Source organism: Lepisosteus platostomus, chromosome 3 (assembly GCF_059453375.1).
Source record: "Lepisosteus platostomus isolate fLepPlt1 chromosome 3, fLepPlt1.hap1, whole genome shotgun sequence".
In the NCBI taxonomy this organism is placed as follows: domain Eukaryota; kingdom Metazoa; phylum Chordata; class Actinopteri; order Semionotiformes; family Lepisosteidae; genus Lepisosteus; species Lepisosteus platostomus.
In genome coordinates, this window is record NC_142613.1 from 51,903,407 (window position 1) to 51,928,172 (window position 24,766).

The window sequence follows — 24,766 nt, forward strand, 5'->3', positions numbered from 1 at the left end:
CTCATAATTGGATGCTAAGCAAAATGGCAACGAAAGAAAAACTAGGCTTCTTTCTGACCCTTTTCTTTCTTTGCAGTTTAGAGAACAGTGGAAGGCCAGGTGGGAATAGATAAGGTCTAAGGCACTTGGACGCAGAAACGGAAGCTCAATAACAATAACAATAACAATAACAATAACATTAAAGTTTTCCACAGTTATAAGCAAGGACACTCCACCCTCCCATCTCTCCAGTCCAAATGTCAAAATCTGCATTTAAATTGCAGCATTTTTAAAATGTCTGAGATGAAAAGAGAAAATGAAAACACATTGCTAGAACAAAATGGCTTCTGAATGAGAACTTTTATTCTAATGTCTAAGGAACTCCCTCTGGAATGAGCAGCAAAAAAAAAAGTGATATTATCGTCAGAACTTTAAATGCATGTTTAAATATGTATATATGCATAAACAGATATACATATTGTTCCAGCTAGGGCAGGGTAGTTAAGCAGGTAGCTAGTGCCTGTGTGCAGTTCTGGGGAGCTTCAAAGCAAGACAGGAACTGAAGTGTTTACTGAGCTGTAGAGAGTCTGAGACACACTGATCAACAGTCTGGTTTAGCTTGGCTAATTAAGACCTGGTAATTATTTAAGAGTCATCAACACTTGAGGAACAGCGGAGGTAGGTAGGCAGAGTGAGAGGGAGAGAAGAGAGAAAGAAGGGCACAGAACGATGGAGAGCTGGGTATCTTTGCTCCAATCAACCTTTAAGACCAGATCTGAGTTAAGTATTTGAACCTGTTAAAGAGAAACTCTGATTTCCTACATGGAGAATCCCCAGGTTAAAAACAGTCTTTGTGGTATTTTAGAATAGGGAGATAAGTTCCCATTCATTTTGTAGCATCTGGGTTTAAAGAGAGTGAGATGTGACTATTCATTCAAACATCTGTTTGGTGCTGAAGGCAGGTTTTTTTTTTTAGGCCTGTTAGGCACTTTATAGGATTTAAATACTTGGTAACAATCTCTGGTTATTTTAGTTTGTCAGGTCATAGGCATTCAAGATGTCTTGTTTGTAAGTAGTGGAACTTGTGTGCTGTATGTTCAGATTGTGTTGTGTTATTACTAATAAATATTTGTTTAATCCATTAAATTTGGGTCTGAATTATTACCAAAGCTGAGCTAGAGAACAAAAACCCAGGTGCCTATACAGTAATTATACCAACCACGCGGGTATATTCTTAGCAAAATCTTTACAATTTTGAGGTTATGATTATTTTAGCTACTGATTAACCTACTTTATTAAGTCCTATATTTCTCTGTTTTAGTAACCCTCTATTTGTAACAATATACATATATACAGTTGGTTTACGAATGATTGGCACTCTTGATAAAATAGTATAACATAAACAGCACAGATCTATATTTTATAAAACTACAGGCTTTAATTCTTATACAATTATTTTAAAACAGCCCTTTTTAAACGAGCAGTACATTTTTTTCTCAAAACCATAGGAGTAAAAAATTATTGGATCCCTACATTTTGTTTTAAAAATCAGACAAAATTAAATCTGCAATGAAATTCTGCTTATTTAAATGCAGCCTAACCCTAAGGAATTTTACTTTGGAATTCCTGTTTCACCAGGGTACAAAAAAGAAGTATCATACGTTGCAAAACCTTTTTTCATCCATCATCATGGGTAAAGACAAAGAACTGACAAGAAAAGAAAAGAATGCTTCCGTTTTAAACATACGGAAATCACTAATGAATGGGGGAGGTCTGGGTCAAAGGGATAAATTCTTCAAAGAATCCATTCAAAAAGCCATTTTGTCCACGCTTGCGGTAAAGATCAAACTGATATGTTTGTAATATCAGTTATGCTTTCCCTGCCTCTCTTGTGAGGGAGCAGGTACAGAGGCTTAGACCACAGTAATTATGGAAATTAATTTAGACAAATTAGCAACCTAGAGTGTTTGGGCTTCACAAGAGCGCATGTGCTACCCGCAGTGCAAACCTCCCACTTGTATCGGCTCTCAGGAATGAATCACTCATGATGCATGTGTGCCACGGAAGGCGCCGGGAAGCGAATGAGAGCACTTCTCTCATCCAGCTATTCATTCTCTTCCTAGGAAGATATTCCACTGCTCATTTCAAGGGCGGCTCGAGCTTATTGTAAAGCACCACATGTTCCAAGTGCACAGCCTTTGTTAATAGCGCCCACTGTGTAAAATAAAACTGTGAACAAGTCTGCAGACATGTAGGCCTCTGGGGACGTGCCTGGCCTGACCCATGTGAAAGAACACTTTTTGTCCATTCAGAAACTTTAAATCACCCACAATTTATGTCGGAAGCCCCAACGTGTAGCTACCAGGTGTCAATTAGCTCAGCTCAGCGCTAAGACCTTTAAACTGCCACAGAGAATGAACCACACAAATGTTTTTCCGACTCTGCTCAAAAGAGCTGGTGTTACTCCCCTCTTGCAGAAATCTGTCCTTGACCACAGCCTACTCTCCAGCTACAGGTTAGTCTACAACCTCTCCTTCACTTCCAAGGTTCTCAAGAAAGCAGTAGCTACTCAACTATGGTTTCTCATGAGCTCCCACTAACTCTTTGAAAAATTCCAGTCAGGATTCAGACCCTGACCCAGCACAGACACTTCCCTTGTTAGAGTTTCTAATGATCTACAAATGGGTCCAGTCTTGTCCTACTTGATCTGTCGGCAACCTTCAGAGTATTCTTCTACGGAGACTGAAAGACTATGTTGGACTGCAAGACACAGCTCTGAAATGATTTTCCAACAGGTTGCAGTTTATTTCAACTGGGGAAACAAGATCAGAGATGTCTTCAGTGACTCGTGGTATTCCCAGGGCTCAGTACTGGGGCCCATTCTGTTCCTAATTTACTGTACATGCTCCCTCTGGGTCAGATATCTGGGGCATCCAGACTCAAAACCTTCTTCTTTAGAAGAGCCTTTACTTAATTGGTTCCATTCTTCACTCCTCTGCTTTTCTTAGTACCACCATCCATGGTCTCCTCTGTATTTGTAATTGTGTTTTATCTTGTATATTGTTTTTTATTGTTGTTGTCATTCAGTAAAGCGCTTTGAGAAGCCACCTTTAAAGGCGCTATATAAAATAAAGTTTATTAGTATTATTATTATTATTAACTTTCACAGACATATAATTAATAATTGTATATTAACAACAAACCTGATGTGTCTGCAGCCGTGGAAATTTTAAAGACTTGTCTGGAGATGATCTAGATATGCATGAGCCATAATTTTCTCATACGTAATAGTACTAAAACAGAAGCCACACTGACAGGAACACCTAACCAGATCACCAACACTAGTACCTGTCCCATCGCTGTTAGACATGTTAATCTTCTGTCCTCAGTGGTCCGAAAGATGGATGTGAAGTGATGGCTCTCTCAAATTTCCAGATTGTATCATCTGTAATGCTTCACATTTCAATTTGAAAGATATCTCCTGACTTAGGTGTTCTGTTAATTTTGCAGACACTGAAAGGTTCATTCATACCTTGATTTCATCTCAGCTGGACTAGTGTGAGTGGTGACTGTGCTTCTCTGTCTATGCTCCTTGTTTGTGGAATAGCCTCCCTTATCATCTCAGACAAGCAGCTTCAACTGAAACCTTTGAAAGAGATCTTAAAACCCTTCTCTGTCAGCCCGTCTAACAGCTTCAAATACTAATATTATAATACTATTATATAATCTAATACTAATACTAGAAACTAATTTCCTATTTATTTCATTTTTATCATTAAGTTATTTTATTTCTATTTTGGCTTCATCATTTATGTGAAGCACATTGAAATTTACTGTGATGATATACCTGTACAGTATGTGCTATATAAATTTAGTGTATCATTAAGGAAAGGAGCCTTTCAGCCATCCGGCTCATTTGGTAATTAGCAGTTAATTAGTCTAAGGATCTCTTCTCCAGCTGTTTGTTCTGTGCTCCCTCAACCCTTTGTGTAAAGAATGAAGGATTTCATCCAGCTATTTCGTGGAAGAAGCCAGGGTATTGGCTACATGGCTGGGTACATGGTAGCTGGTTTGTATAAAGATGAGCCTCCTGTTCTAGAAACCTGTAATCTACGACTTCTTTTGAGAACTGAGCTGTCACGTTATTAGTCTCTGGCTTGACATATGGCTTGATGGCTTGACATAATTCCTGCTGGTACCACCGCAAATTCACAGGGGCCCAGAAGCCATGGCATCACTACTGTAACCAGGCAATAAAGTCCACTCAGTTAACTTTAGAATCACCAGTGCAAAACAACCCAAAGGACACAAGTAGAAGTACATTTGAAAATGGGATCAATAGGTGTTATGGGAGAGTGGAACCAGCTGCCCAATCATGTTGTTGAAAGCACTACTGACTTCCTTTAATCATTAGATCATTTGGATGAAATGCTTGGATCAATTAGGTGCTAACTACTGTACCAAACAGGCCAGAAGGGGCTAAACAGCCTCCTCTCACTTGTAACTACAGCTCACCCATCCCCTGCAGTTCAATCAAAATAAATCAAAATAGTGAAAATCAGCTAATGGCAAAGCCTAGTCTCAGACTGCTGATGTCTGGACTATAGGAACCAAGCTGTAGTGTGAATAAGAAACATTTCCTGGCTTATCCACTTTGATGCCCTTATGTCACGTCATTTACCAAACCACTTCATACCATATGGTGTCGTGGGAAGCCAGTGCCTACCCGGCAAGCAACGAGCGCAAGGCAGGGTACACCCTGGGTGGGGCACCAGTCCATCGCAGGGCAAGTGCAAGCCAATCATACATGGGGACACTTCAGAGGCCACGGTAAAGGCCGAGGGGGGAAATTTGGACCGGACATCGGGATAACTCCCTAATCTTATCAAGAAACGCCTGGGGAATTTAATGACCACTGAGATAGACCCTGGTTTAACATCGGTTTAACATTTCATCCAAAAGATAGTGCCCACTACAGTATAGTGTCCCCGCCACTATACTGGGGCATTAAGACCCACACAGACCACATGGTGAGCACCCCCTCGCTGTTCTCACTAACACCACTTCCAGCAGCAACCATAGCTTCCCAGGAGGTCTCCCATCCAGGTACTGACCAGGCTCACACCTGGTTGAGCTTCAGTGGGCTGCCAGTTGAGAGCTGCAGGGTGATATATGCCCCTAGGTGCACATGCACATTATAATCACTATTATAATTATAATTATAATAAGTCTGTGTCTCTATTTAGAGACACTCTTCAAAATGTAACTGAGAATCCTAGGTTTAGCAAATGGAAGTGCTATGACTGAGATAATGCCAGCAGAGTTGCCACAACATCAATCACTGTCTTCCCAAGAGAGGAGAATCATTGTTTTCTAAGATTAGACACACAGCACTGGTGCCTAAAATTCTTTTAGGGACAAAAGATATTTTGCAAAATGATGGCAAGTCTACCTGGTTAAAGCTATTTCTTGTTATTTTTAGTTGTAAAAAGTTCAATGCATTATTTTAATCAGAACTACTGTAACTACTGTATGTACTGTATGCAAATAGTTACCGAGCTCCTTTGATTATAAAACTTTGATTTGAGCTAATATGAGTTCTCTTACTTGAAAATTGTTTTTAAATTTCCATGTCATATGAAATGCAAGTTCACAACAGTAATTGTACTCCAGAAATAATTTTACATGTATATGTGTGATTTTCATGCAACTCAAAGTGCTGTATAATAGTGTAATACTCCGAATTTTACCTCACAAAGTTAGGAAACTAAAAGCTCAACAAACCGACACAGTAAAACTTTGAACAAATCTAAATTCCACTTTTAATTTATTCATTTTGAATTTCCTGAAAAACTCTCCAAAATAAAACTATTCGGATTATTGTTGTCGTTGTTATTATATTGCAGCTCTGGTGGTTTGGCTCCTTTGTACTGTGTGTATGATTTCCAAAAAGAATGCATGTGCACATAGCTGCACTTTACATTACACTCCACTGTGAATTTGAGTTCATGCCTACTTGTAGGTTGAAAAATGTGGGGAATATAATTACAGTATAAAAGCATAAAGAGAGAGGTAAAGCAGTTTTGCTACTGCAAATCTACAATAGAGGAGTGCTTGAAAATTCAATGAACCTGTATGAAGTATGAAGATTTGGTTGCGTTGAGTGTTGACATGAATATTTATAGAGAAGATATACTGTATGTCACAGCTTTAACTCCTCTCCCCTTTTCCGTGAAAATTAAATGCATTCGTGTTAGCAGTAAGCACATCTTGGGGAATAAAAGAGACTTATTTATGGATAAATCTATGGAACAGAAAAACAATCTGATTTATTGATCCACATTGATGCAATAACTAATTTTGTCCATTTCGATCAGATTTTGAAAATAAATCGGTGAGCCCTCTAAGAGCAATCCAATATGCAGTTATCAGTTTAACTGTAATTCAGTAGGAAGCATTACGTATTGGTTTGAAATGGACACTGTGGCATGAAACTTTCTCAGATTTAACAGCTAGACTGTATACAGTATATGTCCTGTATATACGTATAGAGAGAACAAAATAACAAACTGACACACACAGCATCTGTTACAAACGCACAGTCATTACCATAGGTACAGTCTGAATGAAAAGAGGTCTTCCATATTGGTGGTGGTGGAGGGGAGTCCCCATTACCTGTAAAGCGCTTTGAGTGGGCTGTCCAGAAAAGCGCTATATAAGTGTAAGCAATTATTATTATTATTATTATTATATGTAAAGTATACAGTCAATATGATTTAATATGTGGAATTCACTCACCTTCTTTTCAAAACTGTAGATGCTAGGTTTTAGAAGACATGAGCCACACAGGAGTGTTGTTTCAGAGCTAGTGGGAACACTATTTATGATGGTAACAACTGCAGAGAAGAACAACTACTGTAGGTACAGTACATTCTTAGTCTCAGAAGAATGCTCTACTCTGACAGTTTAAAGGGAAGGAACCTTTGTAGCCTTGAACAGAGAAGACTGTGAGGAGACTGATACAAGTATTAAGAGACTGTCCTACACTGACAGACTGAAGGAACTAAGTCTCTTTAGTCTTGAATAGAGAGGAATATGAAAGGACCTGATACGAGTATTCAAAATCCTCAAAGACACAAAGTCCACAGTAAAACTGATACTGTCAGCCACGTTCTAAAGACTTTAGAAGGAACAGTGAAATACGAACCAGAAGACGTACATTTAAAACTGAGAACAGGAGACATTTCTTTACACTAAGGGTTGTGGGAGAACACGTTGCCCAGCCATGTTGCCAGCTGTTGTTGCACTAGGTTTACAGGTCCCCTGATTTCTTAGGTAAGTGTTAAGCTCTCCCACTCAAGGAGCTGGGCTCCAGTCCCATGAATACAGCAATTGTCAACACCCTTCAAATACCCAGAGCTGTTGTGATCATCCTTCCTCCCACACAGCACTGAGCAGCTTCTTTGTGTTATGTGCAGACTCCACACAGAAGGCACCCTAGTCTGGAATTGAACCTGGGACCTCGGCCCAGTAGCTGTGAGGCAGCAACACCAACTAGACTCCAACTGAACTGCCCTGCCCTCATTACATTTTGCTTTATATTAGTAGTTTTAAGTACTTCTGTAGAAATATGACCTGACCTGACCTGGGACTTTTACTCCTAACCTGACTTGAGTGCATTTTAAACAGACACCTGCTGTTGAACGCAATATCTCTGGAATAACTGAAGGGGTGTGGGGGGTGGGGGGGATAACATTTGCAGGAATAGCCACCAGGCCTTAATGGAAGCATTGTCTATGATTCCAATGCAATTGGTAATGATAACTCATAAATACCCATTCATGGTAATAACACAGGCTGGCCATGGCTGTGCTCAGACTATAAAACCCTCTGTGACACTGCTGGAATTTGATGCCCTGTGGGGGGTGCAGCTTGTGTGTGTCTTCTTCCTATATTCTCCAGAAACAGGCTTTTTCATCACAACTTAAAACTCACCTCAAACCTTCATTGCACCCCTACACTTCCTTAAAATTAAACACCAGTATCGGCATCACAATCAGTCTGTATTGTTAGGTGATTATTGCCTGTCAATATCTGACAAGAAAATTGGTTCTGGAGCTCCCCTAATTCTTTACATTTGAATTAAAGCTGTATTGGCCAGTGTGGGAAGGATTGGAAATAGTTCAATTGAAATTTTTCTTCCTGTGATTGCCAGCGCCTTGGAGGAACAATCACTTTTCTCTCGCCACTTGCTTTCTGATAGTGTTGCTAAACAATACCGCTTTCTCTAGAGCTGAAATTTTTATACACCAATATTCTCACGAGCAGCGGCCTTCAGAGTTGATATTTTCGCAGACAAGGGAGGACAAGTTTTGGCATTCTTGTGTACAGAGAGGCTGGTGAGTGGCTGGACAGCCCAGGGACGTGACAAGATAAACGAACATTTTAGTTTTTTTCTGTGTCTCTTCTGACAGCACGGTGGATTGCTGTAGTGAGAACTGAGTAAGTCCAGAGGACTCTAACATTAAAGTCTTACAACTAACTGCTCGCATGTAGCTCTTCTTTGGGATAGCAGCAATTTTCGCCAAACCTATCTAGAAAATGAACTATATTCCAAAAGGCTTTTGCCCCACATACCTATATCATGCAGTTTTCTGCCATAGGGCCCCCTTGCACCCTGGGTCCTGCTACGCCCTGTCTGCACTTCAGCACGTCAAAAGCAGTAGGACAGCGCTGAGCTGTGGAAAAAAAAGAAAGAATCCAATACTTCACTTTCTGCCTTTACTCGCTTGAATCTCACTTTCTGTTGCAAAAATGCAAGAGAAAGACAGAGAACCGTGAAACTGCAAATTTACATATCCTGATGATATGAGGGAATTCATGTGGTGTGCTTAAAACGAAAAGTGGTCTGTAATGACGTTCAATACACAAAGAGACATGATTACCCCAGTGAAGCCTGGAGCCCTGCTGCTCTGGGGAAGGGGCTCACACAAGGCAGAGGACTTACTGTAAATACCACAGATGAGGCTTTGATGGATTGATCTGTTTTCTTCTTTTGCTTGCCAGATGTCAATGGAAAAAAAAAACTGACATTGAAAAACGGCTTCTCCTCTATCCTCTATCTGCGGATTTTTCACAAATATTTCAACTTGCGTGGCATTTCCAGGATGTCACAGATGTTTGTTTTTTTTTAACGAAAGCTGCTGTGCACATACCGTATGCATAAACATGCACTGTAGGAGCACAAGACAGATTACAAACACAAGGGGGTCTATTTACCTTTTGCTGCTATTAAATAGTTAATCTAAGGATCCCATCAAGCTCAAGTTTGTGTTGACAGAAGCCTGGGTTTTCACATCATGACATGGCTGGGACAGCTTGTTCCAGACACTCACAACTCTTTGTGTAAAGAGGTGCCTCCTGTCCTAACTGGAGGGTCTTACCCAGCTATTTCTTGAAAGAAGCCAGAGTATCAGATTGATCGACATGGCAACATATATAAAGAGAATCACAGAGGAGGTTTCCTTTGCACACTGTCAGTCAGGACATTAGGAATTGAAATTTGGGTTTAAAGCTACAGCATAACATTCCTGCCTTCCCAGCAGTGGCATCAGCAGATGGTGAAACAGTAAGAGCTTTTTTCTTCACTGTAATGCCATGCAACCAGCTTGGGTCAGCAGGATGCAAACTAACTTCCTTTTGCATTATTAGAAATCCTCCCTGGTTAATTCAATTTCTCTAACACTGCAGTAGATAATACAAATACTCAACAGTCAGAGAAATTAAGCTCTGGGTCTAGACGCAAAGAACAAGTGAGGGGAGATCAGATTGCTTTTGGACCTGAAAAATTAATTGTGTCCTCCAAATTTCACTTAAAACTGCGCCCAGCTGAGGCTGTGAAACACCATCATTTTTTCATTCTTACAAATTCCTCTGGAGGGAAAAAAAAAGTTCATCTGCTGAATAAATTTGCATTTGTGCAACAGAGCAAAAAATAAACCTAATCAAATCACATCACGAGTTCATTCCCTTTTTGCTGGAACTATCATAATCTTCTCACACCTGTGCTGCACTGTGGCTTCGCTCTTCAGCTGCATATCTGTCTGGACAGTCCTACAGAATGTGCTATGTGCTGCTTTGTTACTGTTTATCAGATCCCCACAGCCTGTAAGATGCTTGAATAACTCACGTTCTCTGCTGACTACTGACGGTTCAGTGCTCTGAAACAAAATTTTAGCCTCTATTTATAGTTGCCTTCTTTGGTGTAAATTGTCAGTAGAATATCTTAGAACATCAATAAGCACGACAGGCATCCCCTGAGAGTCTGCTGATAGATCGTGTAAGCATTATGAATACTTGAAGCACTGCTTCAAAATGTCGATTTTAGGTAGTTGCTGGTCACCAGGTTACTGTACAAAAAATATGTTGCTACTTTGAAGTTCAGAGAAGAGCAAACAGATACATTTCTGAACTTAAGGGACTGTCCTACACTGACAGGCTGAAAGAACTGAGTCTCTTTAGTCTTGAACAGAGAAGACTGTGAGGAGACCTGATAGTATTCAGATTCCTCCAAGATATTACTTAAATTAATTCAGTGGATTTCTTCAGAATAAATAGTGAAATACAAACCAGACAACACAAATAGAAATTCAGTGGGAGTGCATTCAAAACCAGGAACAGAAGGCACTAATTTACACAAGGAGTCGTAGGAGTGTGGAACAAGCCACCCATCCATATGACTGAAGCCGAAGCTTTAGCTTCATTCAAAAATCAGCTGAATGAGATCTTGGTATCAATTAACTACTACATATTAAAGGGGGCAGGTGGGCCGAATGACCTCCTTTTGTTTGTTCTTTAAAAAGCAGAACATCAGACTGGTCACAAACCTCAGTGGATAGTATGATTTCCCTATAGTGCATCTCTTTCTTGCCTTGACCCCCTCGTTAAGAGTATCCAATCAAATTTCTCCCTTACATCTTGAATCTGGAACACACACAAACTCCATACAGACAGACAAACTGGAATCAAACCCAGAGCAGGGATTAACACCACTATTCCCTGCTAGCTGTTACTCTTTATTATTATCCAGTTAAGGTTATTCTGAGTGGTTCTGCTTGTCAGCAGTTTGATTTACATGTCAAACTGATCGACTTGTCTCTAAGCAAAGAGCAAAGTCCACTGAACATCTTGGAATGTAAAAAATGAATGCAGCAACAATAACTTGCTTAAAATGAGACATATTTTACAATGCCACTGAGAGTTCAACAGTGCAGTGAGCCCATTGAGAGTGCAATTGTCATAACTTGTTTCTAATGTTCTCTATTTAGCACAAAACCAGTAGCACTTATAAGTGTCTCTTTACTATCTCTTTATTAAAGAATACTGTTACAAATAGGGTTACAAAAATTTTGAAAATCATGAATTGACCAAGTGGTTTAGTTAATAAGTAAAATAAATATTCAAAACACCCAACTTGTTAGTGATTTCTCCAGAATATGCCAGAGGGGTTGGTATAATTAGAGACACATGAATTCTTTCGTCTCTGCAACAGCTTTGGTGAAAAGAATAATAATCCAGGCACACTTGGTTAAACAAATGTTTATTAACATTGACAAGACAAACATGACTCTACACACAACAAAACACACAACACATAATTTACTTTATTTATAGTATGTAGAAACAAGGCATTTCAGAGACCTAACATCCTAATTATCCAGAAAACCTCAGATTGTTAACAGATATTGAATGCTTAAATAATGCCCACGAAGGCTGCAATAAGAGATAAGTTGCCTTCTAAATAACTGTAATACAACCTGCAGTTAAATTTCTCTCTCTGCAAACCTGAATGCCACAAAATAAATACGAGCCTACCTCCCTATTCTAAAAATGCACCCACAATGTCTCTAACTGAGTTACCATGTACTCCCTTAAAAAACACAGAACAGCATGCTCTGGTTCAAATACAAAGTTCCAGTCAGGTTTTGTCTGGATGAACAAAAAGCAAGCTTCAAGTCCCAACTCCTCCTGACTCCTCTCTTCAGGTCTTCTTGCCCTCTTCTCCTCCTTTCTTTTTGTCCTTCCTCTCCCTTTTCTGTGGTCTTAATGTGATCTCATATTGGTATGTTTCTGGACTGCTCATTGACAATCATTAACCCACAACTTAATTACCTTGGTAAACCAAGGTAAATTTGACAGTCTGTGATCAGGGACCCTCCAAATCTCAGCAAACATCCCCTCTGCTATGAAGCTGGAAGTGTTACACTGCCTGATGTTTCAGAAACATTCAGAAACATTCTTCCCGAAATTCAGAAATCTAATCCCAGAGTTCCCACACCTGCCAGAAAAACAACGGGTCCCAATCCTACTGGGAGAGGGAGGAGGGAACTCAGTTGATCTGGCAGCCCAGTATGTGATCTCATACACATACTGAACACAGAATATGTCAATATTTTATGTCTTTGTTGTAAATGTCTGTAATATGTCTGTAGATTTTATTTTCCTTCTATTTTTTGTTTTGTTTAATGTAAATATCATTACTTTCCTTTGCTTTGGCAATACTGATTGTACCCATCAGTCATGCTAATAAAGCACCTTGAATTGAATTGAACTTCCTAGTCACCTAAAGCTGTAACAATACATACTGCACTTTGCATTCCTGACTGGAGTCGGAGTGGCCTTGATAAAAAAGGTCTTTCAAAGTTCTTTTTCTTAAATCAACTAAACAATTCAGCCTCCTTGCTAAAGGGCCTCTGGGCCTTTGTGTGGCACTCCGGGGTCTTCCTGTCGGGTGGTGAGACGGATACAGTGGCTCTCAGGATTGGAGAGGAGAGCAGGTCAGCACTGGGAGCAAGAAGCTATAGGAGATGAGCAAGTCGACACCATGAGCTCAGAGCGAGACATTATACACTCACGGAGTCAAGACCTTGCCTTCAACTGGCTCGTTCCTTACTGATTCTTTTTATCCTTGTGTGCCAGTCACCAAATCAAACAACCAACCAACCAATGGCCCCTTCTCATTTGTAACTTGTGTTCCTATCTATATGTTTATGCACATGTGCAGCTTTCATTTAAACACAGACAAGAGGACTGACACACCCTGGAGACAAAGCAAGTTAAAAAAATGCGAAAGAGCAGCGGACAGAGGAAAAGCCGTTTGTCACTGTTTGCGTTGACATCTGGCAGGCGAAATAAAAAAAAGACCAGAGCGCAGGGAATTTGGGCTGAAGCAGTCCCCACTCATCAATTGATCGATCAGTCGATCAATTAACCACGGAGCGCTTTACAGATTTATATAGCAATTAACAATACAGGAAGAGATGCATTCTTTCTCTCCTCCCTCATTCCTTTCTTCACTCCCTGTAGAATGAACCATCCTCAGCTCCTGTGAGCTCTAAATGGACTTTTCGGTCTTGTACAAGGTCTTGTTCACAGGCTGAAAAATGTATGTAGCTGTGGCAAAAGTATCAATTAGTATCAAATAAGTACCAGTCGAAACACAAGGCTGTCTAGTTCAACAAGTTTAAAATTGGAAATAATTTATTCTTAAATTAAATGAGCAGCCTAACAGAAAGAAACATCAGGGTGGGGAGCCTTGTCTGGATGGATGGTGATTCGGAGCAGATTATACAGTGTGTCACGGTTCTGTCTTCGAGATGGGCTCAGTCAAGCTTTCTGCTCTGTTCTTGGGACGAGCCCTTGCATTCCTGGGGGCAATAATGTAAACGAGCAGATATCTTTGGGAGAACAAAGCAACCTTTTTCAGAGGTGTCTTACTCCTCTAAACAAGCACGCGGTAACAGATAGCAGTCCCAGTGGCCCTCGGCACTGAGGCAGCCTTTATCAGAAGAAAGCAGCGAGCAGCCGTGGTTTCTGTGCAAAGAAAATTGCGGTGATTTAACCACCTGAGAAACATTTTGAGCAAGTCTAATGCTCGTGTGCAACACAATCCTACAATCTGACTGAATTACATGCAAATTATATTCCATCATATGCAAAGCATGTTAGCATGAGCAGCTTGACCTTTAAACATTTCTACATACAGTAAAAGTCACATTGGCCATGGATGGGATAAGTCATCCAGCCTAGAACCGGGCGAGTTGTCAGGGGAAATCCTCCTTTCTTTCCAACTAGTGCAAAGCAAAACAGCCAAATTGTGGTTATGCTGCCTTTCTGTATGACAGCTGGCTTGTTGGGAGTTTCACTTTTTAGAGTTAATAACTCCTAGAAGGGAATTAGCTGAGACCTATTAGAGAAATGACCGAAGTGGAATTCCAAGAGGGAATTCATTAGAGATTGAGCTGAGGAGGCATGTCTTTGCACAGAGAGTTGCAGGGGTGTGGAACAACGCCGCCCATTCACATGGCGGAAACAGACTGCCCGGGATGCACATTTAAGAATCTCGGTTCAGTCATTCTTACGTGTCCATAAATACAGTCAGGACTGATTTCTCTCTTTTCTCTTTTCCTCAGAATATTTTTGTGACAAATGGAGTTTAAGCCTGGTGATCTTGCGTGCTTAAGCGACATTAATAATGTAAAGCTGTCTCTCAGAATTTGAATGCTTTATTATTTAACCGGAAATTCTCTTGAAGCAGCTGATGGCCCTTCTTATTGTGACAAGGCGGGCGCCCCTGGGCAATGTTTTGCGGTGGTCTCGTGCTATTGAATTAAGATCAGTAAGACATGCTGTAGGAATATAACACTCCTAGACCAAAGACCCCCCCCCCCCCATGACCCCCACTTGAATGATTAATGAAGGGAGAGTGCTGCTTGCTTTTGTTTGCTGGACGGGGGGTGTTAAGCAGTCACAGTGATTTTCTGCTGCATTTGCTTCCCCTGATGGTTTCCTTTGTTATTGCTCCAGACTGAAATACGCAGACCTTGGTGACACGCTCAGTTGCAAGCAGCAATGCATCAAAAAATCATTATCGTCTCTGGGAAAAGTGGAGAGGAGTAACAAAAAAAAAATTCTGAGCAAAAAAAGTTTTAAGTGGAGGATTTTCGACATGGTTGTGGAAGTCGTGAAAATGGCCCTTTTGCTCTGTGTCAGACCGCACAGGGAGCGTTTGCCCATAAAAGTAAGGGAGGAAAAAAAACAACCAGAGGTTGACAAAGGTCATCTGACCACTTTGCTCTCTGCAGCCCTATTCCACAGCTGCCTGCTCTGTGACTGCTGTGGAATCTCCGCTGCACAGAAACACTGTGGTCTGATCCCCTGATACTGAAATCGGCTCAAGAAGACCAGCCCACCTACAGTACAGACAGCACAAACAATGAAACCCACCGCAGGTGTGCCCCTTTCCTGCTGGGCTGAGATATAGCACCTTCTTTGGCGGACCATCTCATGACTGTACACAAGGAACCTTATGGTTCAACTGAAATCAAGGACAGGGGTCGGACCCTGGGGTGGCACTTCCCACTTAGTAAGACACACTGAACTGTTAATGTACTTAGTAGTTTACTACGAGGAGACTGGCTACCAGTCCGCTTTCGTATCTTTGCTGTGCACAGATTATTGTAAAGAAGCACTGGCAATGAATAGGATTGCTTTGGTGTAAACAATGACAACAGCTCTCAGACTGTTCCTTGGGAGTGGTGTTGCGGGGGGGTTTGGTGGTGGAAGTTTTCCATCTAAATAATAGTTGATTATTTACAGTTGATTGTATGTGTATTTTTTGTGCATGTTTGTGTGAACAGTAAAATTAAATCTATCTTTAATTTCTGAATCTAACCACAGGAGGTACCATTTTATCCTTAATAAGAGAACAGTAGGAACAATTGTTTTTTTTTTTTTAAAGATGTAAGTTGCATGTACCAAGGATACTGGATTATATATTTTGTAAGAGGTACTACAGTACAGTATGTACTGAGTTGACTGTAGTTCACAAATAAGCAATGTACAGACAAAAGTCTCAGTAATATTTAAAAATATTTTTATTTGTTAAACAAATTTAGAAGAGAATATCTTCCCGATTAAATGTGAATTTGAACATGTTTACATTTATACAGTACATCCATTCATTTTTAACTGCTTTATCCAGTCACATGGGAGCTGGATCACATGGTAGACAGAGTCTATCCTGGCAAGCAATGGGCTTAAGGAAGGAGACACCCTTGATGGGACGCCAGTCCATCGCAGGGCAGACAGACACAAACACAGACATGCACACACTCACACCAGGTTTAATTTTCCAAGAAGCCAAGTAACCAACCAGAATGTTTTTGGACTGTGGGAGGAAACACGAGCACCTGGTGGAAACCAACGCAAACACAGGAAGAATACAAACTTCCCGTAGATAGCACCCAAGGAATTGAACCTAAGGGCAGCTCTTTGAAGCTGGCTCCTAATTTATTAATTGATCAGCCAGCAGCCATATCACCCTGCAACTCACAACTGGCAACCCACTGAAGCTAAGCAGGTGTGAGCCTGGTCAGTACCTGGATGGGAGACCTTTTGGGAAAAACTAAGGTTGCTGCTGGGAGAGGTGTTAGTGGGGCCAGCAGGGGGCGCTCACCCTGCAGTCCATGTGGGTCCTAATGCCCCAGTATAGTGATGGGGACACTATACTGTAAACAGGCGCCGTCCTGCGGATGAGACGTAAAACCGAGGTCCTGACTCTCTGTGGTCATTAAAACTCCCAGGGCATTTCTCGAAAAGAGTAGGGGTGTCCTGGCCAAATTTCCCATTGGCCCTTACCAATCATGGCCTCCTAATAATCCCCATCTATGAATTGGCTTCATTACTCTGCTCTCCTCCCCACTGAGAGCAGGTGTGTGGTGAGCGTTCTGGCGCACTATGGCTGCCGTCGCATCATCCAGGTGGGGCTGCACATTGGTGGTGGTGGAGGGGAGTCCCCATTACCTGTAAAGCGCTTTGAGTGGAGTGTCCAGAAAAGGGCTATATAAGTGTAAGCAATTATTATTATTATTATCAGTGATTCCTAACTATACTTGAATCCAGATCATTAATGCAAATCAAAAAGAGACCCCAACACCAATCTCTGCTGTACTCCATTAATGATCTCAGCTAAATCTACATCCTCTATCTCAAAGTACAACTGTGTGTTTTCTTTACATCTTTCAGGTTATGGACATGCGTTTTCAAGGATAATTTTAAAATTATATCTAAACAAACATTGAAGTTTTTATTCAGAAAACTGCAGATCAGGAGAAGAGTATATAAAGGTCTCTCCACACCGAACAGCTGTGCAAGGAGGAAACTGTTGAGGGATGTGAAATCAATCGAGCTCAATGTCTGAGATGGAAGAAAATGTCTATGAATCCAAAATAACCTGTTCTCTCCACAAAGCTGGCTTGTATGACATAGTGTAGAGGCAAAGCCAGTTTTATAGTTGCTTGTGTGAAGTAAGTGCAGGGTGATGCAGTGGTAAAGGTGATGTATTAAGGTGCAGTCCAAGAGAAATAAAAATGTACTATGCAGTAGCTAATTAAAAAGAAAATTATTATACTGTACTGTATATCTGAAATCATAAGGGTCCAAAATAGAGCTGTGAAGGTGAAAAAACTTTTGGAGGCAAAAAAAGATAAAAGCATAAATCAAGCCAAAATAGTTTCAGGTAGAAAATGCAGTCCAGATAAGGCTTAAACTGTCCATCTGGTTATCATAGTCTGAACATAATAGTACACAGGGTCCATACAATAGTAATATACTGTAGCTTGAACTAACCTCTAACTAATTGGCATGTACTAAATTTAGGCAAGCAATAGTTCTTATAGAATTTATAACTGATAAAAGAAATATATGGAACATACCTAAAAATTACAAAATGCTTTCCTCCTGAAAAATTCCCCGAGGAATAAACATAGATTTTGCCCTGTTCCTCCCTCCCCAGACAGACATGGCCCTAGACAGTAACCCAGAGCAAGCATCTCGTGTGGACGGGCACGCTCTGCCCTAAAAGATGATGGCGTGCAGTTACAGTACACTACAGCCAGAGCAAACAAGGTAACTTCTACAAATCTGAACACACACGAAAAAGAAACACACGGCTATAAGCCAGGTGTAAAAATTTTTTACAGCACTCCTTTTACAGCATTTAATTCTGAATTTGTGCTCGACATTTTCATTAAAGCTCAACGTTACACTCGCTTTAGTACCAGGAACAGTTCTAGTAACTTAGTAACAGCTCTAGATATTTGTTTTTTCTGCAATGTAAAGTGAAAAATATTTAAATGTTGATATGTGATGACGGAAAAAATGAGAACCACATCACAACTTGTTCAAACAAGTCAGGCATTTATTAGGCAAACTAAACATAGTTTTTCTAAACCCAAGCTGATAATATCCAGTAATACTGTTGCAATATTAAGTAGGTCATCTGGCTCTTTAGCTCTAACTTTTTAATTGCTTTCCTTGAAAATAGGCAAAACACCAATTGGTCTGTAGTTTGCTGCCACATCATTCTGCTGAATATGATTTCAGTGGACAGGTGGTAGAGTTTTTTGAAGCTGGACTTGGATGTGTCGGAGAGCAAGGCACGGTTATTGAGCAGGTCAATGAGCATGGCATGTTCTTTCAAGTCGATGTCACTGATCTTGGAAAGTCCAGAGAGTGCCTTTGTGGTTTGCTGAGTGCTCTGAGAGTGTTTGGGAACACTTTTGTGCCACTTGGATGAAACAGGCTGGTCTCTTAATGCTAAAATCAATGTCACTGTTCTTGTCTGCTTGGGAACAAATCAGGTCTCGTTCCAGCTGCTTCCCATCATCTCCTGAGATTGCAAGTGGCTGTTCTGTACAGTGAACAATTAGGCCGAACCTACAAAACTGAGCCTACAGCCCACCTGTAGATCTGTCTCCTGAGATGTGGGTGTCCTCTGGATTAGTATATCAGGGACTCACCGTGTCACAAGCCAGCACGCACTTGAAATGTTTTCCAGGTCTCTCACCAAGAAGTTATAACCCCCCTTAGCTGAGAGTGTTTAATTTCAGAAGCTGTGCTGTAAGATCAGGTCTGATACAGTGCTGTGCAAAATTGCATACAAACAGGGGCCATGCATGTACCATGATTGTGTGATACTGTATCTCAAAGTCATTCTCTGTACCTGTACTAATTTATGTTTGCCATAATGATAAGGTCATATTGTGTAAAGGCTAATTCATGTTAAACTAATCTCCAGGAAATGTATCATATTCAGATATCAGACACATTAAGCTGAGTCAGTCAAGGTGGTGGAATTTCCTCAGTCTGAGGATCCTGACTCAGTCATCGATCAGTCACTGACAGGCGAGCAGTCAGGGCAGACTATCAGTGAAAGGTCTGCTCAAGGTTTTCAGTTAATGATGAAGGGTTAATGGTGCTCAGGTGTGATTGTGATTGCTCTACAAACATGCAGCAGGCAGAGCTCCTCTTTGGGCTGAGATGCAGAATATTGCACTTCTGCTGTTGCCATGTTATCTTACTGTCTTTAGGGAAGAAAGTGGCATTGTTAACAAAGTCCAGAATTAATCCTGTAATATATTCACCTCTGCAATTAACACTTAGCTGAAAAACATTGGAGTGCTGGTGCTCGAGCTCTCTATAATGTGATTAATCAGTCATTTAGAAGAGATAAACTTCAAGGAAAAAAAGTCAAGAATCAATCGGGACCCAATGTAAATCAGTGAAGATTCAAATTCAGTTGAATCTGACATGAACAGATGTCAGACCAGACTACATACTGAGAAGTCATCTTTAAGGCCAAATGAGAGGACATCAGAGCAGTTGTTCCCTGACGTTTCCTAGTCTTTTTTCAGAGCCCTGGATTTTGTATCCCTGTTATGGCCCTGTCCCTCTTCCTGTCCTGTGGATGTGTCCTAGCCGAGGGCCCAGTAATCAAGCAGACTCAAGGCAGTACAGAGCTCTTTATTAAAGCACATTGCTCCGGGCCTGAACAAGATGAAAACAGGGGTCCTGACTTCTTGCCATGAAAGCGGGGGCTTGAAAAACCCCCTTTCACCACGACCATCAGCAAAGCTGTTGTGGCAGAGCAGTCCACACCTGAGGAGGTGTCGGGAGGCTGAACTCTGCAGCCCAGTGGAGTGGGAGGGCAGTTGGCAGATTGGAGTGGGCATGGCACTGTGGTGGGCACTGTGCTAGTCTGGAGCTCCATGTCCCCATCCACACCTAGGGTCATGGACTGTGGGTCATGACCAAGGGGTGGAGATCATGGGTACAAGTGCCTGAAATTATTTTCATGACTGGGTCACTCCTGGAAGAGCTTCATAGGAGAGCTGTTGCAGCCGGTCAATATATTGTGGGAAAGTGGAAAACTATTGCAACAGCGCCACCATGTCCTGCTGGCAGGGGACCTCAGGGTTAAACCTGGACCTACAGGAGGGTCTAGGTCTCTAAGGATATGAGAACTGGCAGAGGCTACTCTGGCCTGTTGGGTCGTTAATAATTGATCCAATAATCAAATCACCGGCTTCAACAATATGGCTGTGGAGCTTGTTAGACACTCCCATAATCCTCTGTGTAAAGAGGTGCCTCCTCTTATTAGTTTTAATTGACTTTCATGTTGTTCCCACTTCTGTTTTACAGTTCATGTTTCTCTGTTCCTTCTGAAGTTGTCCACTGACTTGAATTTGTCAGTGACTTGGAGGATTGTGAATATGTATACCAGGTCTTCTCTGTTCCAACGAGATTCCATCAGCCAGTCAGGGTGGGACATTCCTGAAAGTCCCAGAATGCACCTGCTTAAATGATCAATTCAAGCGTGGCCATATCATTTTTATAATGGGCTGACCAACACTTTACGAAATATTCTAAATTAATACTGTGAATGTGCGTGGAGCAAGGTCAAAGAGAAATTGTTCGCAAGAACCTCAGACATCACCAAATCCAGGTGCAAAGCACTTCTTAATGCTGGAATCTGACATCTACAGTAGGGCATTTCTTAGCTTTTATGTTTGTTATATGACTGATGTGTCATGGAACTGAGCCCCTGTTTTTTTGCAGGACAGAATTAATGAGATTTTCTACACAGACTAATCTAGACCCGAGGGGAAATCCAGAAAGCAGTCACCTTCAGCTCCACGCATCCAATCTCGATATCAGACAGACGAGTTATATGGCCAGAAGACTTAGACAAAAAGCATTTAAAAAAAACACAGTTCCTCGGCTTTCACAATGTAACAGCTGCTGATGTCTAATTCTGTTCATGTTGTGTTTCTGCTTTCAGACCATGAAGAGAATCTACGTAAAAAAAACTTAACAGAGCTAAAGGTACAGTATGTGTTAAACAGATAGTCCCACAATCCAGAAGACAATAATTGCTGTTTTTCACTTTTTTATAATTGTGTAGCAGTGATAGAAGTGGTATTACTACAATTTTTATAACTGAATACAGAACGATTGGGGAGCATGGTAGTGCAGTGGTTAGCATTACAGCTTCACAGCACTGGGTCCCTGGGTTCAATTATTGAGGTGCTATCTGTGAGAAATCTGTATGTTCTCTACATGTTCACATGGGTTTCTTCTGGATGCTCCGTTTCCTCACACTGTCCAAAGACTTTCTTGTGGGTTCATTAGCTGGAGCTGATTGGGTAGGCTCCAGCTCCCTCCACAACCCTGTATTTGATAAACCGGTTAGAAAATGGATGGAAACAGCACCGTTTGCCTTATTAGGTCTGACAACAAAATAAAAAAAATAATCACCACTTCATAAAGTTGAGAATCAAGCAAGACCCAATGTAAAATAAATGAAGATTCAAATACTGTACAATTCACTCCAATACGAACAGATGTCAGACTAACAGAGCAGTTACAGTATATCCTGACAAGGGCTATGCATGCCGTTTATAAACCAAACAAAAGCCCAGTTAACATCATATGAGAATCTGAAGTTCTTGACTCCATTGCCAGTAATACACTAATTAAAGAATTAATCCCCACTTTAGGTAATTGTTGAGATCAGTGTTCAGTATAGTGGCAGGGCACCTGTAACTGCAGTCACTTATCATGCCTGCCGCACTCTCACGGATATAAAGATGGCAGCAGTCACACATGTGACACAAGCACACAATATTGAACTTCCTACGGTGCTGTGTCAATGCCTGAAATTGTGCTGGACCAAGATACATTAGCCTTAATTAAGCATTAGCTCTCTGAGAATCTGACATTCCTGGTTACACTCAGCGGTGACATTCTGTCCATGCTCAAGATGCCTTTTTATAAGATTTCACTCCTTCATCTATCTTCTTGTGGCATGTACAGTATACATTATGCATGCATCACAAGGTATTTTTTTCTTGTACATGCATATCTGCATCCACACTTCTACATTGTGATACAGAGGACAAAGTTCCATCGCTGTCGGCTCTTGTGCCAATAGTAATCTAAAGAGAAAGCACAAACTTTTAATAAGAGTAAACCATGTTTTGCAATTCTCTGATGTCTCACTGAGACAGCTTTCACTGCTGTACAATATCCAAGCATGTCTATAGCCTTCACCCTTGAGCCTAATCTTGACAGCACTCCACTGAATGTCCTGCAACAGTCTGGGGGGGAAATTAGATTCACACACAAGAAAATCCCGATCTTGCACCTTATTTCAATAAAGAATAGAACAGACGACTTGTTGCAAATGAGAGGAGGCCCTTCCCTCCATCTACAACTAGCCATGTTGTTGAAGCTGGCTTCCTAGTAGCAAATTGATCCAAGAGACTCACCTACTGTAGCTCTTACTTGTAAGCTTGGCTGCATTTTGAGAAATATTTTTTATTAAAAGCTTTGAATATTTCCAGAAATTTAAGTACAGCACATCATCTGCTCTGCGTACGTCCATTGCTTTTGTAGCTCGTTAAAAGAATTCTGGCAAACTGGTCATGCAATTTAGTTTACTTCTCCAGTCTGTGGTACGAGCCCTGTCTTGTGTGCCTGTAATGTAACAGAAGTCAGAGTTATTGGTCTATAATGTCTTGTCTTCTTGTGGAAGGGCTCTACACTAGCAGCTCTCCAGTCTCTGCTACGCACCCTGTCTTGAGAGACTGAGATTTATAATAAGACAGTTATAATGTGTTTTATATGTCGGAGCTGTTGGTTCTCGATTGCTGTCTTGTGCTTATTCCCTTGCTTGGCTTTGTCTGTACTCTGACTCCTGCTTTGTCTCTCTATGGTGCTCCCAGATCACTTTTGGCTTTGTTTGGGTGTGCCTCTGGCTTTGAACTTTACTGAAGCTCGATCACAACTCCCGGATTCACCCTTGTGCTTTGCGACAGTGTCTCCCCAGCTTTGATCCTCACCTATACGACTAATAATAATAATAACAACAATAATAATAATAATAATAATAATAATAATAATAATAATAATTGCTTACACTTATATAGCGCTTTTCTGGACACTCCACTCAAAGCGCTTTACAGGTAATGGGGACTCACCTCCACCACCACCAATGTGCAGCATCCACCTGGATGATGCGACGGCAGCCATAGTGCGCCAGAACGCTCACCACACATCAGCTATTAGTGGGGAGGAGAGCAGAGTAATGAAGCCAATTCATAGATTTAAAGTTCGATGCCCACTCTGATATCTGAGCTTGTATGTTCTCTCCATGCTCATATACTTGCTAAGGACTAATATATACTTGCTAAGACTAAGGACTTGCACTGTGCTTGCCTGCACCATGCTCTGAGTGCCCTAGATAGCCACAGCAACAGATTTGCTCCATTCCCTCCAGTCTTAGTGATGCTTGCTGTCTGTCTGCAGGCACACCAGCTCAGCCACCTGTCTGTCCAGCAATTGGGCTCTCTGGATCAAGCTCTTTGAGTCCCACTTTAAATACAGAACCATGTCCTCCTGCTGCCTGAGGCCTGGTGCTGATTCTTCCTCAGTGAACACCGGAGTGAAATACTCATTTAGTACATCAGTGCAAGTATATCTTGAACATGAACATGGGGAGAACATACAAACTCAGATATCAGAGTGGGCATCGAACTCAGGACCCCAGGACAAAGGTCAACTGGTTTCTGGGCAAATTGGCCCTGGTGTGAGTGTGAGTGTGTGTGTCTGTGTCTGTGTGAGCCCTGTGATGGACTGGTGTCCTGTCTAGGGTGTATCCTGCCTTGTGCCTGTTGCTTATTGGGACAGGCTGGCTTCCTGTGGCTTCCTCTGGCTTCCCCACAACTCTGAATTGGATAAAGTGGGTTGCAAATGGATGGACAGATAGATACTGTACACACCTAAGGTTGAAGGGAGGCAACACAGTTGCTTATTATGGTGCATTATAATGCATAAAAATACATTCCACTGCAATTGTAAAGGAAAGAGAGAAGAAGCTCCAGTCTACTGAACACAGAAACACCGAACACCTGTGCGTCCTGCTCCATAAACACAGCCAGGAGAATGATTCATCAGAGCACAAGCCGCCTCTATCACTTTCAGTCACAAAACGTCGGATCTCTGTGGTTTTGAAACAAGACACAGTGATGCCATGCTCTAATATGGGACAAACTGCATCACTATACAAATTTAAGTCTAAATAAAAAAATCCCCAAAACAAGGTATTTATAATATTTTGAATAGTTTGGAGGCGATCACTATCCATTAAATCACAAAATGATCTCCAAGGAAGTGTAGATAAGAAAAACGCAGGAAATGTGAGGAAAACCCTGTGGATCCTAACCAATTTAATGGCTCAGGAGCAGGGGGGCTATATTGCCTCCTACTGGTGATACACATAAGAAAATTAATACAACAATCACATCAAACTGTTCCTTCAAATAAACCAAGGTATCAGGTTTTAAATTCATTTCCATGTAGTTTAAACTTGTATTCTCCAGTTTAT

At 41.2% G+C, this 24,766-nt stretch overlaps 1 protein-coding gene across 1 annotated transcript in view; it reads right to left on the reverse strand.

Annotated features, from left to right (window-relative positions):
* LOC148675067 (leucine-rich repeat and fibronectin type-III domain-containing protein 2-like) overlaps positions 1 to 24,766 on the reverse strand; it is a 167,692-nt gene that overhangs the window by 25,579 nt on the left and 117,347 nt on the right. Inside the window, exon 4 of the mRNA XM_088626044.1 lies at positions 8,617 to 8,717. The gene's annotated coding sequence lies outside the window, so the exon portion shown is untranslated. The remainder of the gene's footprint in view (positions 1 to 8,616; positions 8,718 to 24,766) is intronic.